Source organism: Rhinolophus ferrumequinum, chromosome 16 (genome assembly GCF_004115265.2).
Source record: "Rhinolophus ferrumequinum isolate MPI-CBG mRhiFer1 chromosome 16, mRhiFer1_v1.p, whole genome shotgun sequence".
Lineage (NCBI taxonomy): Eukaryota > Metazoa > Chordata > Mammalia > Chiroptera > Rhinolophidae > Rhinolophus > Rhinolophus ferrumequinum.
In genome coordinates this window covers 41,064,035-41,078,661 of record NC_046299.1, presented here as the reverse complement: position 1 = coordinate 41,078,661, position 14,627 = coordinate 41,064,035, and the positions used below count along the sequence as shown (strand labels likewise).

General features: G+C 35.4%; 1 pseudogene; it reads right to left on the bottom strand.

Moving 5' to 3' along the window:
* Positions 1-1,346: 1,346 nt before the first annotated feature.
* On the bottom strand, positions 1,347-1,914 carry LOC117035953 (60S ribosomal protein L9-like; annotated as a pseudogene).
* Between the last annotated feature and the right edge of the window lie 12,713 nt (positions 1,915-14,627).

The following is a 14,627-nucleotide window of genomic DNA, read 5'->3' as shown; positions in this document are numbered from 1 at the left end:
CATCTACCTATCATCTAGCCTTAACAATTATAGACACATGGCTAACCTGGTTTCATCTATATACCCCGTCCATTTCTCTCTCTCCTGTATTATTTTGTAGCAAATTAAAGGTGTCAAAATACTTTAACTCTAAATATTCTACTTGTATCTCTGAGAGAAGAATTAAAAAGAAAATAAATCCTAATGTACCACAATACTTAAATCTTAACGATACCTAAAACTTCAATAATAATTCCTTAAATATCGTCAAATATCCAGTAAGTTCAAATTTCCAGTTGTCTCTTAAATATCATAATATTTTAAAATTGTTTTTATGAATCAGGATCCTAAAAAGATCCACACATTGTAGTTGGTTGATGTGTTTCTTGACTTTCTTTTAATCTATTGGTTTCTCCTCCTCTGTTTTTTTCTTTTTCAATTATTTGTTAAAGAAACTAAGTCTTTTGTTTGCTGATTGCATCCCTAAATTACCATGGAATATGCTCTTCAATTTCCTATAAATTAGTAGTTGGATTTAAAAGTGATATCAGATTCAGATTTTTTTGGGGGGTGGGTAGAACTTGATAGGTTATGGTATACCCTTCTATGTGGAGGCAAAATAAGGAATGCTTGGTTGTCTCTTTACTAAGGAAGAAATGCACAGATCCACTAATATTTAAGAAGCACAAAATTGTATTCTGATTCTAGAATTTATTCTTTGCTAAATCTGTAATTCATTTTCCTTTATTTGTGGACATCCTTCTGTAAAGGAAAAAAATCCTTACATCCACTATTTGTTTATCTTTTGGTACAGTTCATAGAGGAAGTTCTCAAAATAACAAGTTAGTTCACTTGTCTCCTATCAACATCCGTACCTCTCTTTTTACTCATTAAGAATTAGTCCCCAGAAATGATTGGACTAGAATACCAAATGATTACTCTCTTGTTTTATTTCACGGTACAGTCATGCACCACTTAATGAAGGTGATACATTCTAAGAAATGCATCCTTAGGTGATTTTGTCTTGTAAACATCCCAGAGTGCACTTACACAAACCTAGATAAGTCTAGCCTACTACACACCTAGGCTATATGGTATAGTCTATTGCTCCAAGGCTACAAGCCTGTACAGCTTGTTAACTTACTATAGAAAACAACACGGGATCAAATCAAACACAAGAGAAAATGGTGCAATCAAGATACACAGTACCCGTGAGATATATGAGGCTGCTGCTGACATAATTGTTTTACAGCAAACTTGTTTCCCTCCCAATACATGTCGTTTATTGCACCTTCAAAATATCACAAAGTTGAGATTCCCTCGGTGTCTTGATGTCTTGGTGCTTCTGTAACTGGACAACTTAGACCTTATTCATCAGACTGCTGAACTGTTCCTTTTTCAGAAACATAGATACCATCCTAAAATTTTCTAATATCCTTCACTGTTGGGGTTTATTGAATCAAATCAGCTGAGTTTGATACAAATTCAGTGTCATTTCCTTCAAGAATTAACTCATCTTTCTGGGCTTGAGATATTGAACAAGAAACACCTGACCTCATCCGAACCCTGTGGATGTATTTTTCACCCAAGAAATTTTGGATTTCAACAAGAGAACCATTCTGCTGAACAACGACGTTGATGGGGAAGTGAGCACACACAGACCTCCTCTTGTAACGGAAGCCCAGTGTGACACCCGTGATCATGTTCTGTCCATGACTACAGATAGTGTGAACAGTAGCCAGTTCCTTTCTCTTTTCCCACTGTATGTCAACGCGGAGACTCTTCTTCTTTCCAAAGAGTCTGAGTTCTGCAATGACGTGATTAAAGTCCCTCCACAGGGTGCCTCTGGGTCCTTCCCAATCACTGTGGTCCCTTCAGAGTGATGTCAACATTTTCTGGAATGCCCACAGTCTGATTGCTGAGAATGGTCTGCATCCTCGCAGTAGATTCAGCAAAGAGCCAAACCTTTTTTTTAATAAGTAAAAAAGTACACTCTACAATAACGATAAAAAGTATAGTACAGTAAATACATAAACCAGTAACATGGTCACTTATTATCAAGTATTATGTACTAGACACAATTGTATGTGCTATACTTTCATGGGACTGACAGTAGGTTTGTTTACATTAGAATCACCACAAAGAGTGAGTAACATGTTGCGCTACTGTGTTGCATTATGACAGCTGTGAAATCACCAGGTGATGGGAATTTTTCAGCTCCATTATAATCTTGGGGGACCACCATGGTATATGCAGTCTGTTGTTGATCAAAACATTGTTATGTGATGCATGACTGTATACACTTAACAATCTCAAAATAACAATACCAATATTGTAGTCAACAATGTGATTACTGCAAAATGTGTTTTTCTCCCCTGGTTTTTTGTCTCTGTGTATATCTCACTTGAGCTATACAAATTACTTGTTTCAAAATCACGTGGTGTAGTTTCTATATAGTTAGGCCTCCAAGTGACCACACATTTAAGTTTGTTTTCATTTTATTTTTGATTTTTTTAGGAATTCCTGCTTTAAAATGTAATTTGATTTTGTAATTATGTACATTATTTATTTTCCTTCTGCCTTGTTCCTTCCCTTCCCCTTTAATTAACTATTTTAAAGTTTATGGTTTAACCCTTACATTGTCTTTAGCTTAATAGGCCATTTTTGGTAGATATTTACATTCCCTTTTTTAGATAAATGATAGTATACTATAACACACTTACCCTACCTTGCTCATTTTACTTCACAAGATATCCCTGAGATTACTTCAGAACTGTGGAGAACTCCATTGTGTTAGTGTACCACAATTTTATTTCTCTCGTCACCTCTTGATGGACTTTTGATTTCCAGATTTTTGCCATTATAAATAATCCTGCCATGAATTGCCTTGTCTTTTCATGAGGTTTTTTTGTTTGTTTGTTTGTTTTGCTAACCTATGTCTTTTCATGTTTTTGCTAGTTATCTTTGAAATAAATGTCTAAAACAATGTTGATTGGTCAAAAGGCAAATGAGCATATGGTTTTGCTGAATATTGGCAAATTTCCTTTCATAGAGGCTGTACTATTTTGCATTTCCACTAGTGTATAAGTACGCTAGTTTTTTCACAGCCTCATCCACAGAGTATGTCATCAAACACTATTCTTACCAATTTAATGGGTTAAAAAGTCACATATGGGCATCGTTTTGATTTTTGTTTCTCTTAAAAGGAATATTGAGTTTTTATTATACAATTAAGATGTTTTCCCTTATTTTTCAGTCAAGTATTTTTCTAGCCCATTTTCCATATCATTATTGTCTTTTTTTTTCTATTTTTAAGAAATTCTTTATATATAACTGATATTCCGTTTGTGATAAAAATTGTAAACATTTTTTCCATTTTTGTCATTTTACTGATCTTATTATTTTTGCCGGTTTGATTTTTCTTTTTCTTTTTAGTAATCAAGTTATCTCTGTTATTGCTTTTAGGGTTTGGGTCTGTAATTAGAAAAGCTTTCTCCATTCTTTGGTTATAGAGGAATTGACTCAGGTATTCCTTTAGTATTTTTTACATTTAAATTTCTGATCCATTTGGAATTTATCGTAGTGTATGGTATGAGGAAGGGATCCAATTTTATGTTTTTTCCATTTAGTTATTAAAATATCATTCTGCCAAGTGAGAGTCTGTCTTTATCAATATTAGATTTGCGATTGTAATTGGAAGTAATTCTTGATTTCATATTTTGCTTGATTTGTCTGCTTACTCATGTGTCAATACCAGACTGTTTTAATATTAGAGACTTTATGAATGTTTTAATATCTGATACAGCTAGCCACCCCAACTCCATCTTATGCAGGATTTTTCTGGCTTTGTTGTATGTTCATTCTTTTAAATGAACTTCAGAATTGACTTGTCTACCTTCAGGGGGGAAATGATATTTTTATTTGGATTGTTTTAAATTAATAAATTAACGTAGATCTGACATCTTTGGGATGTTGAGTCTTTCTAATCAAGGAATATTTTTCCCTTTCTAATTCAAGTCTACTTTTGTGACTTTCAGGTGTGTTTTATATTACTTTTAATTTGTTTTGGACATTCAAATTATGTGAAGACTTTAAATTAATTCATGAGACAGCTGATGAGACTTACTGTATGTGAAACTTAATATATTAAGCAGAAAAAAATGAAGGTTATTGCTTTAGTAAGTTGAATTTTCTCTGAGTTGTAATTATGTACGTCACTGATATTCTCTATAGTAGATATTTTGTATATGTATTTAGTTTCTTTATTTCAACTTACTTGTATTGCATCTGACTTTAGGATGCACTGTGCTCTATGCCCTGGTCGCATAAAAGCAGAACAACAACAAAAGACAAAACATCAAAGGGTGACTGGGAGAGGGGGTGGGATGGGAAAGAGAGAGAACTGTACAGAAACCTAAGCTGTGATGTGGGTAATATCTATATTTAAGTACAATATTTACATAAACTTCTAAGCTTGTAGTCTTTGCATCCCCTGAAAGAATTATGAAAAAAAAACTATTTGCCTCTTCACACATTTTTCAGTTGACATCTAACATTTTTACCATAAATTTAAACTCTTGCAAATGGTGTGATATCCTGTATATGGTAAACATTGTCACTTAAAAAAGATACCATTACATCATTCTTTTAAATGTAGCCAATGAAATTGAAATAACATAGCAATTTTAAGGTCTCTGGTCATCCAGTAGAAAAACATAAACAAGATCTTGAACAGCTAAATTTTACATTATTCCCTTTTCTCCTTGAATGTGTATATCCTTCCCCTTCCTAAGTAGAATTACATTGTAATGAAATACACTTTTATGCAAATTGTTTTTTTTAAATTGATCACTGCATTATACTTCCTTGCAATAAAAATGTATGTAAATTTAAAATAATTATTTAAAAATTTTCTGTGACCACAAAGATTTAAGTTCTAAGAAATTATCTGTTGGATTAATTTACCATTATAATTATTAGCAGTATAAACTTTATTCAAGTAGCACAAATTATTAAATTGAGAATCATTGTATTTTTATAAAGTAAAATATCTTGGAAATGCATTTCTTAAAGAGATAGATGATCCTTTTTGATGTCTTCTTATTTGAATATTAATTATTACCGGAATAAAACTGGGTTCAACAACAATTTCATCTGTGTTTTTATTTTTATAGCTATGATCTTGAGAAACTTGGTTCACATGAATAATAAATGGTAATAAAAGGAGTTTTATTATAACCGTGTCATTTAGTTCTTTCACCTGCTACTATATCATCTGCCAAAATTCACATAGCAATCTTTTATCAACAATCACTTTTTAAGGGTCAGTTCACAAGTGGATTATGCCTTTCTTCGGTTTTGTTCAAAGCAGAGAATTGAAAATCACCTGAATTACAAGAGAGTGTGTTCATCAAACAATAAGGCCATTCAGTTTCTTGAATTGACTGCAGTAAAATTTGAACTATCCTTATTATTGGAAACCCCAGTGATTGTATATCCTGAGGCTATGCACCCTAGAAAGATTCAGAATTGGAAAGAGATTTGCTTATTTTATTTTTATTTTTTTTGTAAATTGGGAGGAGAGCGGGGGCTATAAGAAAAGGAAAGGAAGAGGAAGAAAAGGCAAACTGTAGGACTGGTACTCTCACATATTCTTAGGTAGAGCAGATCAATTTTAGGAGTGTAAAAATGGAAATGGAGAATCTGGAAATTGATACATAAAATATCCATGTTCCAGTTTGTCCTCCTGAACCCTGTGGAGTACACATAACCCCAGTCTTAAGACCCCTGTTCTAGGTCTCCCATGTGAGAAGGCACAATACTTTGGACTGCATTGGTCTCATCTAACACAGGAAGCACAGCAGCTGGAGGTCAGCAGAGGCAGTGCTTCTGTGCTCAGGCAAACTTAGGCCAGTGTTGCTCATATAGAGGCCCTGCCCAGTGTATTGATACTGTCTTCACACGATGTTTTATACAAGATAATATGTGGTCGGTCAAAACAAAACAAAACAAAAAACAACAATCCTTAATAGTAACAGGCAACTCACCAAAGAATATATACCGATGGCAAAAAAGCATATGAGAGCATGTGCCACATCATACGCCATCAGGGTAATGCAAATTAAAACAAGAATGAGATACCACTACACACCTATTAGAATGGCCAAAATCTGGACCATGGCAAATGTTGGCAAGATTGTGGAGCAACAGGAACTCTTGTACATTGCCAGTGGGAATGCAAAATGAACCGCCACTTTGGGACACAGTTTGGTGGTTTCTTCCAGAGAAATAAACACTCTTAACACATGATCCATCAATTACACTCCTCGGTATTACCCAAACATACTTGAAACCTTATGTTCCCACAAAAACCTGCACGTGGATGTTTGTAGTGACTTTATTCATAGTTGCTAAAACTTGGAAGCATCCAAGATGTCGTTCATTAGGTGAATGGATAAACTGTAGTCCATCCAGACAACGGAATATTATTTGGTGCTAACAGGAAATGAGCTTTCAAAATATCAAAAGACATGGAAGAAATTTAAATCCATATGGCTAAGGGAAAGAAGTGAATCTTAAAAGGATGAATACCGTATGATTCCAACTATATGACATTCTGGAAAAGGCAAAATTACAGAGAAAGTAAAACGATCGGTGGTTGGGGAAGCGGCAAGGGACGGTTAGGCAGAAGACAGAATTTTTAGAGCAGTGAAGGTACTCTGTGCAGTAATGATGGGTGCATGTCATTCTACATTTGCTCAGGCCCATAGAATGTAAAACGCTGAGAGTGAACCCTAATGTAAACTATGGACTTTGGGTGATTATGATGTGTCCATGTATTAGGTTGGTGCAAAAGTAAGTACGGTTTTTGCAATATTTAACCTTTTAAACTGCAATTACTATTGCACCAACCTAATAGATTCATCCGTTGTAACAGATGTTTAGGTGATGTCGATAACGGGAGAGGCTGTGCATGTATGGGGATCAGGGGTATGTGGGAAATCTCTGTACTTTCTTCATTTTGCTGTGAACCTAAAACTGACCTAAAAATTAAAGTCTTAACAACAACACACATTGTTTTGAATAATGTCTATGTGAACCTTAAATAACGTAGTCCACATAAGTTTGGTCTACTTGAACACTACTTGAATTTAGCTAATGATGAGGAATAGAGGATTCACTGGCATATTCCTTAGAGCGGAGGCTATCGAGTCCTAATAACCCATCTTATTGGGCGTGAGAGAGAGGAGAGAGTTCTTTTCCTGCTGGAAATGAGTTTGTAGTACAGGTATGTGAGTGTGTGTATGTGTCGGCAGAAGAAACATTTCAGAAATACTGTCTTAAATTATTTATTCTTAAGTATTTCAAAAAGCTCGGCTGGGCTTTTGAGAGAAAGAAAAGGAGCAGATGAATGCCTAGGGTTAGGGATTGAAATGCAGCTACTTGGAAGGAGAACTGACTCCGGGTGGTGAACACACAATGGGATTTATAGATGAGTGGTACAGAATTGTACACCTGAAATCTATGTGATTTTACTAACAATTGTCACCCCAATTAATTAAAAAAAAAAAAAGGAAATGTAGCTACTATATTTGGTGGTGGTGTGTTACGAAGCAATCCATGTGAGACAGGCAAGAGACATAACTGACATGTTCTGTTAAAAGGTCAAAGACCCTGACCTATATTTTGATTGGGAAAAATGGTCTTCTCACTTTGCCTTTTGTGAACATCAGAGACATGCACCCTCTATAGGTTAAGAATTTGCTTTTGATCTGCTGGTAATTTAAATAAGTAAAAAGCGGTACATTCCCTGTATGCCAAGTACAATTCTAAGTACTTTGTATTTATGTAATCCTTATAATAACCCAGTAGAGTTCATACTGGTTTTATCCTCTCCATTTTACATACAGGGAAACTGTGGCGTGGTATGATTAAGTAATTTTCCCAAGGTCACACATTAGTTAACCCGCCAGTCTCTACTCCTAAGCATTGTATTACGCTGCCTTGAGGTATTTGAATAAAACCTCACAGAGCAGAGCTTGCCAATGATGTGCCATACCACAGGGAATGGGGTTCAGATATAGCGGTCCTCTCTGTCTCAGATTTGGCAGGAGCTCCCAGGCCAATTTGCCTATCACAGCGAGCAGCCTTTTCTTCTTACCCGGAGTGCTAGTCTAAATATTATTTTCTACATATGTCAAGAAATGGGAAAGATTGGGAGGTCTGCCATAGAGTGTAGGACAGCTGACTTTGATCTGAAGGATCTGTGGGCAGATGCCATAAATTGCCTATCTGCCCACTAAAAAGAAGTGAAAACATACAAATGGACATTTTGAATCAAGTTACTAATACAGTTTGTAAGAATGGGAGAGCAAATCTGTGTTGCTTTAATTCGGGAGTTATAAAATAGTGGCCTGTGAGCAAAATTAGCCTGAAAATGTCTATCAACAACCTTGTGTTATAGCCCAGCCTAATATTTAAACACGCACAGAATATGCACGCCTTTTCATGGGCTAGAAACAGTCCCAGCAACAGTTCTTACTGCTGCTATATACCCAGAAACTTCACACTTTTACACTTTCCTGCCTGGCTTCTGATGGCTTCTAAGTGTACAGCTCTTGGTTAAATCACTCCAAGGAGGGGTAGGTCACACTGGTTGATAAGCTATATTAATGATCTTTTGGTTATTTTCACCAGAGGTTTGGTGGAGGTGGAGGCGACAGCAGTGGACTTACCCAATGAAGCAGAGTAAAACATGCCTCCAATCGGTTGCCAGCCAATGAGAAGCACAAAACACAACAAAAATCCTCATTTCTTTCTTCTTTTTTGAAAAACTTATTTGGAAAAATTTGATTTCGTATTCATGAAAGGTATCAAAGTAATTTTAGAAAACTACATTGCCTGTCATATAAATAAATACTTTGACATAAGTTGAATTATTTTCTGTAATTACTGGTGAAATCAGAACTACTTTGTATTTACATATTCTGATATCTCAATATTGTTTTTAACTTGAATTGCATATTTTGAGAGGGCAGGATACTACAAATCTTGCACTGGAGAAGTGACTGTGTCCCTTGCAGAGGTAGTTTCTAGAAAAGAACATCCAACTTGTAAAATCATTCCTCAGGTCAAGTCCGTATAACCTTCCTGCCTTAGTTATTATGTTGGGTTGTGAATATTAGTATATCCACTCAGCTAGTTTCCTTTAAAAAACAGCTTCTTAAGTTTTTCTAATCTATACAATTAGGTTAAATATTATAATGATATCTGTGAATCCATCCATCAGCTTTCCTTTTTTTTTTTGTGGCCACATTTTTTCTAGATATTTCTTTAAAAGCAAAATATGTAAATACTGTTTATCCCTGCTATTTTCCCCTTTCTAATGTGATTTCTCTCTCACTGCATGCCCAGAATAATTTTATCTGAAAGTTGGTATTTGCTATTCTCGAGCATGTTCTCATACTACCATGGCATGTTTGCATCTATAAAGAATGCATAGTATTGTTTCAAATTTCATATAAATGGTTCAAGCTCTACATACAATTCTGTACTTTTTTTGTTTAACATCACGATTTTGAGATTTATTCATATTTATATATAGCTCTACTTCATTCATTTTTAATTGCTGTTAGTGATTTCATTTTATAAATACATTTTATGTAGGCATCCGTTCTCTGTTGATATACATACCATTTGTTTCCTCTTTTCTGCCTGTTATGTTAGAAACCAAGAGTCAGTATTTTATAGGGGCTAAAAGCAGGGACCAAGGAAATCTTTTCTGGTTCAAATACTTGTCACATCATTGACATTATTAACAATCTAGCTACTAGGTAAAAATAGGAGGAGATGATGTCAGGAATAAAGGATACTGATTCATCCAGTGTTGTATACATGAGCTCCAAAAATGAAATAAAAAGTAAACTGGTGATAATAATTATACCTAAATCATGGAGCTGTAATGAGGACTAAATGAGTTAATATTTATAAAAAACTTAGAATAGTACTTGACACATAGTAAGTACTATATCGATATTTGTTATATAAATATTAAAATAATATAAAACAATGAAAGGTCTTTAAAAATCTCTCCTTGGGTATAGGAGTAAGAAGAATTGCTGAATCTAAAGGTATGCACATTTTTTATTTATTTTTCAGCCTTTGGGATTTTTGATATATATGTACATCTTTAACTTTACAAGATATTACCAGATTGCTCTCCAAAGTATTGGTACTAATTAAGTTTACAGCAACCTCCATCATCCAAGAGATGACATTTTTTCATATTATTTCAACTCTTGAAATTGTGAGTTTTTAAAATTTTTGTCAATTTTTGGTTGTGAAATGAATCTCACTGTGGTTTTAATTTACTCTATTTCCCGATTTCAAATGAGGTTGAAGTACTTTTATATGTCTATTGGCTGTTTTAGCTTCCTCTTTTATAAATTGTCTAATAATATTCTTCACCTTTTTAAAAAAAATTAAAAAAAAAATTTATTGGGGAATATTTATTGGGGAACAGTGTGTTTCTCCAGGGCCCCTCACTCCACTCCAGAGCCCATCAGCTCCACGTCACCAACCCTCAACCTAGCTGTGGAGGGCGCAACCCAGCTCCAAATCCATTCGCTGTTTCCAGTCTTTAGTTGCAGGGTGCACAGCACACCATCCCATGCGGGAATCGAACCGGCAACCTTGTTGTGGAGAGCTCACTCTCCAACCAACTGAGCCATTCAGCTGCCTCTTGACTTTTTTTTTAATAAGGTCCTTTGTGTTTTCCTCATTGACTTGTTGGCCATCATTATATATTCAGGATCTGCATCCTTTTTGTTTGGCTTGCACATAAGCATTTTCAGTCTGGTATTTAAACATTTTTATAGTGTCTTTTGATAAGTAGAAGTTTAACATTTAATTTGGTTAATTTAATTTATTTTTCTTTATTTTTTGTGCTTTTTAAATCCAGCTTAGGAAATCCTTTCTTACTCAAAGTTCACAAATATAGTCTCCTCTATTTCCTTCTAAAAGTATTAATTTTTTTCTTTTGATGTTTTATTCTTTAATCCATCAGGAATTGATTTTTGTTGGTGGAGTAAAATTAGGATTCAAGTGTAGTATACATGTACAGTTTTTCTGTTGGTTATTCTTGTTTGTTCTTTCCGTGTCTGCTTGGGTCAGATAGCAAGTTTCTATGTACATGTATTTGGGTCTGTTTCTGGGCTTTCTGTCTGGTTTTAGTGGCCTGTTTATCTTTGTTTCAGTCACATGGGGTCTTAAATATGATAGTTCTGTAAATATTCTTGATATCTAGGACACACTGTCTCCCCTTATTTAAAATTATCCTCACTATTCATACTCTTTTACAAAATTTGATATCAATTTGTCAATTTTCATGAAAAATTCTATTTTGATTTTGATTGGAATTATTTTGAATTTATAGATTAATTTTGGGGAGAATTAATAATGCTATTAGATTTTCTCATTTATGAGAAAATTTTTACTTAGGACTTTTTTTGCTCTGTTTATATTAGGAGTGATGCTTAATTTTCTTTGTTCTATTTATATATTACTTTCCATTTTTATGCTTGTAGCAGATATGGTTAACTGGTGGGTTTATGTCTTCATTAGAAGTCCTTTGTTTCTTTCTTTACATTTTCTCCCTCACAGATTGGCTTTCAGAGTCCCAACATTCACCCGTGTACAAATGAATCTTCAGTGTCTCTTCATAGCTTATCTACTCCTGCTCTTGATTATCTAGGTCATCATTCTAGGCACTTATTTTCTGTTCCCATTTTCAATTACAAATAACATTTCCCATTCTAAAATGTATTATCAATGCTTTTTAGATTAAGTGAAGTTTTGCCACTCTTCAATAATGTAGATCATTTCTACGTAATAAACGTGCAGTAGCTATTTAGCAAATGCTAATGACTTAAGATCGACTATACTTTAAAGTCTCTTAGACTATAGTTAGTACAGTTACAAGGCTTTTTATCAAGGGAAGTGAATGCAATTTGACATCAAATGTTGTTGGCCATTTTGCCTTTACGTTGGTTTTTGAAAGGGTGTTTGGCTATCATGCAGCATAAACAGATTAGACTTTCAGACTCATCTCTGAATTAGGGAAAAATGCAAACAATATACTTAAGACTATGATTTGTGTGTTCACTCCTCAAGATGATAGAACTTCTTTTGTGCTCTTTTTATGGCAGCTGTGGCTTATCTAAGTGGATGGAGCAGCTGCATTTTTCTATAAGACTTTGAGCAATCTTGCCAAGAAAAATCTAAATGATTTAAAAGACACTCTCAGTCTGGAACATTAACAAGCATTTTCTAATAATTGAAGGAGGGGCATTAAAAACCATGCCACATCTTTTAACATACTCATATTGAGCTTTTTGTTCTGGCGATACCCCGCCCAAGTGAATGACAGTGTAATAATGAGGATGAGTCTTCACCAACATTAAGGTTTATCGTATTTGTCAGACTGCTTCCCCGCCCTTCTAAGACAGTGATTGTTAGTTCTCTATTTAATGTTTATACTTTTTTTTTGCTGCCTCCATCTTCACATTTATTTTAACCCTACATAATGATTTGATACTAGTTTTATTGGTTAGTATTGACTAAACAAAAACACACAAAAAATTATTGTGGACGCATAAATTAAAAATATTCTTAGGGAATTAAGGTAGTTCCATGCATTTTTAACGAGTAAGTGTATCTGAGGTAAATGTATCATGTTTTATTTTTCTTTTGATGAAAAGATGCGTCTATGTGACAGAAAGATGCGCTGACTTGGGAATGGAATGTCTGGCATGTGGTTCTGGCCACTTCCTTTCATTCTATGAGCCTCAGTATGTTAGTTTGGAAAATTCGGGTGATGCTTATGAGAACTGTATAAAGAAATGACTGTGTAAGAGTTTGGAGAAATATAAAAGGAGAGCAATCTGGTAGATTTTGCCCTTTATGAATTCAAAACAGACTTCTCATAGATTTCTGGCTTTTAAGGTACAGTTGAGAAAAGGCAAACTCTATGTTTCTAAAAAGGAAACCCCACTTGTGAAATATCTTCAGAGTGAAATTCAGGAATATGTTTCTACCGTGTTTCCCCGAAAATAAGACCTAGCCCGACAATCAGCTCTAATGCGTCTTTTGGAGCAAAAATAATATAAGACCCGGTGTTATATCATATCATATCATATCAATCATATTATAAAGACCGGGTCTTATAGTAAAATAAGACCAGGTCTTGTATTAATCTTTGCTCCAAAAGATGCATTAGAGCTGATTGTCCAGCTAGGTCTTATTTTCAGGGAAACACGGTAACTCCTCTTCCCTTTATGGCATAAGGACAGGGAACTGTACTATGTTAGACAGTGAGAGTGATAGGGCTGAAATTAGGCCTCCATCAATTAGCAAGTTTGATGCTGTTGGTTTGACTTCTACTCCTCGATCCTTGCCAAAAAGGCCTGTGTTTGGCACCATGAAAGAGGTACTGTTGATTTTCATTTTATAAACAATGGAGGTGCGGAGAGATGAACAATGTGCCCCAGTAAGTGGTGGAGCCAGAATTCAGACCATCAGTCTGAGCCCAGAATCCTGGCTCTTAAACACCACATAAGCCCTGCTGTGTCTGATCAATGGAGGAGGTGAGTTCCATTTTGGTGATGAGCCTGAGGCACCTTCAGGCCATCTGAAAGGAGAAACACAGTGGTTTGGAGTTTCGAAAAGAAATTCAATTACATAGATTTGGGAAACATATACTTGTACATGGTAATTGAATTGAGAAAGGAAGAGGGGGTTGAGTGAAAAGAGGAGGAGAAGGTCTCATGGGCCATTCAGTGTCACAGAGCCATTCCTAGAAGCCTGAGATTAGGCAAGACTGCCGAGTTATGTAGAAACCGAGGAGAGTGTGGGCTAGATATTCAGGGACATCTTCATGGGAGTAACTGGTTTTCAAAGGACTTTAGTAACCGTCTTCCACACTCCTTCCGTGACTTGGAGCCGCCGGGCCATGCTAACCCTGCTGCCTTGTTCCTGGTCCTCAAGGCGCTCCCATCTTCTGTGCTGTGTCCCTGCTGCTCAGAACCGATTACTGGAATATTTCATCTCTCAGATCAAGTTCTTTGTCTGCCTTGTTCCGTGCATCGTTTTGGATACTCTGGTATGTACGCAGACTGTGGAACTTATGCATCAATTCATTGAGCTTTCTGGTTGTATGATTCCAGACCTGTGGTTTAACTCTGTGTCAGGCTGAGCACCCTGCAATTCCCACCCTGAACAGTCAGTCTCCTTACCAATGATCTCCCCTGTTCCCTAAACCCTTTGCTCTGCGATCTCCACCCTTGCTTTTTAGTTCAACCTGTTTTCTGTGGTCCGCCACCCAACTCTTTAAAACCCGGTCTCAGACTCTTATTAACTTACTTCCGTGTCCAAGACCCAACCTTGGGTTAGGCCTGTGGTGGCTTTTTCCTGTATTCTTCTGGGCCTCAGACATTATGGAAAACAAACAAACAAACAAACAAAATAGTGATTCAGCCTCCAAAAATTCTTTTTATATTTCTGAGACTTTGGAATCCTAATATGTCTTTAATTTTGTCTTAGTAATCAACAATCCATAAGTGAATAATTTACATAAATATTCAAGCAGAATA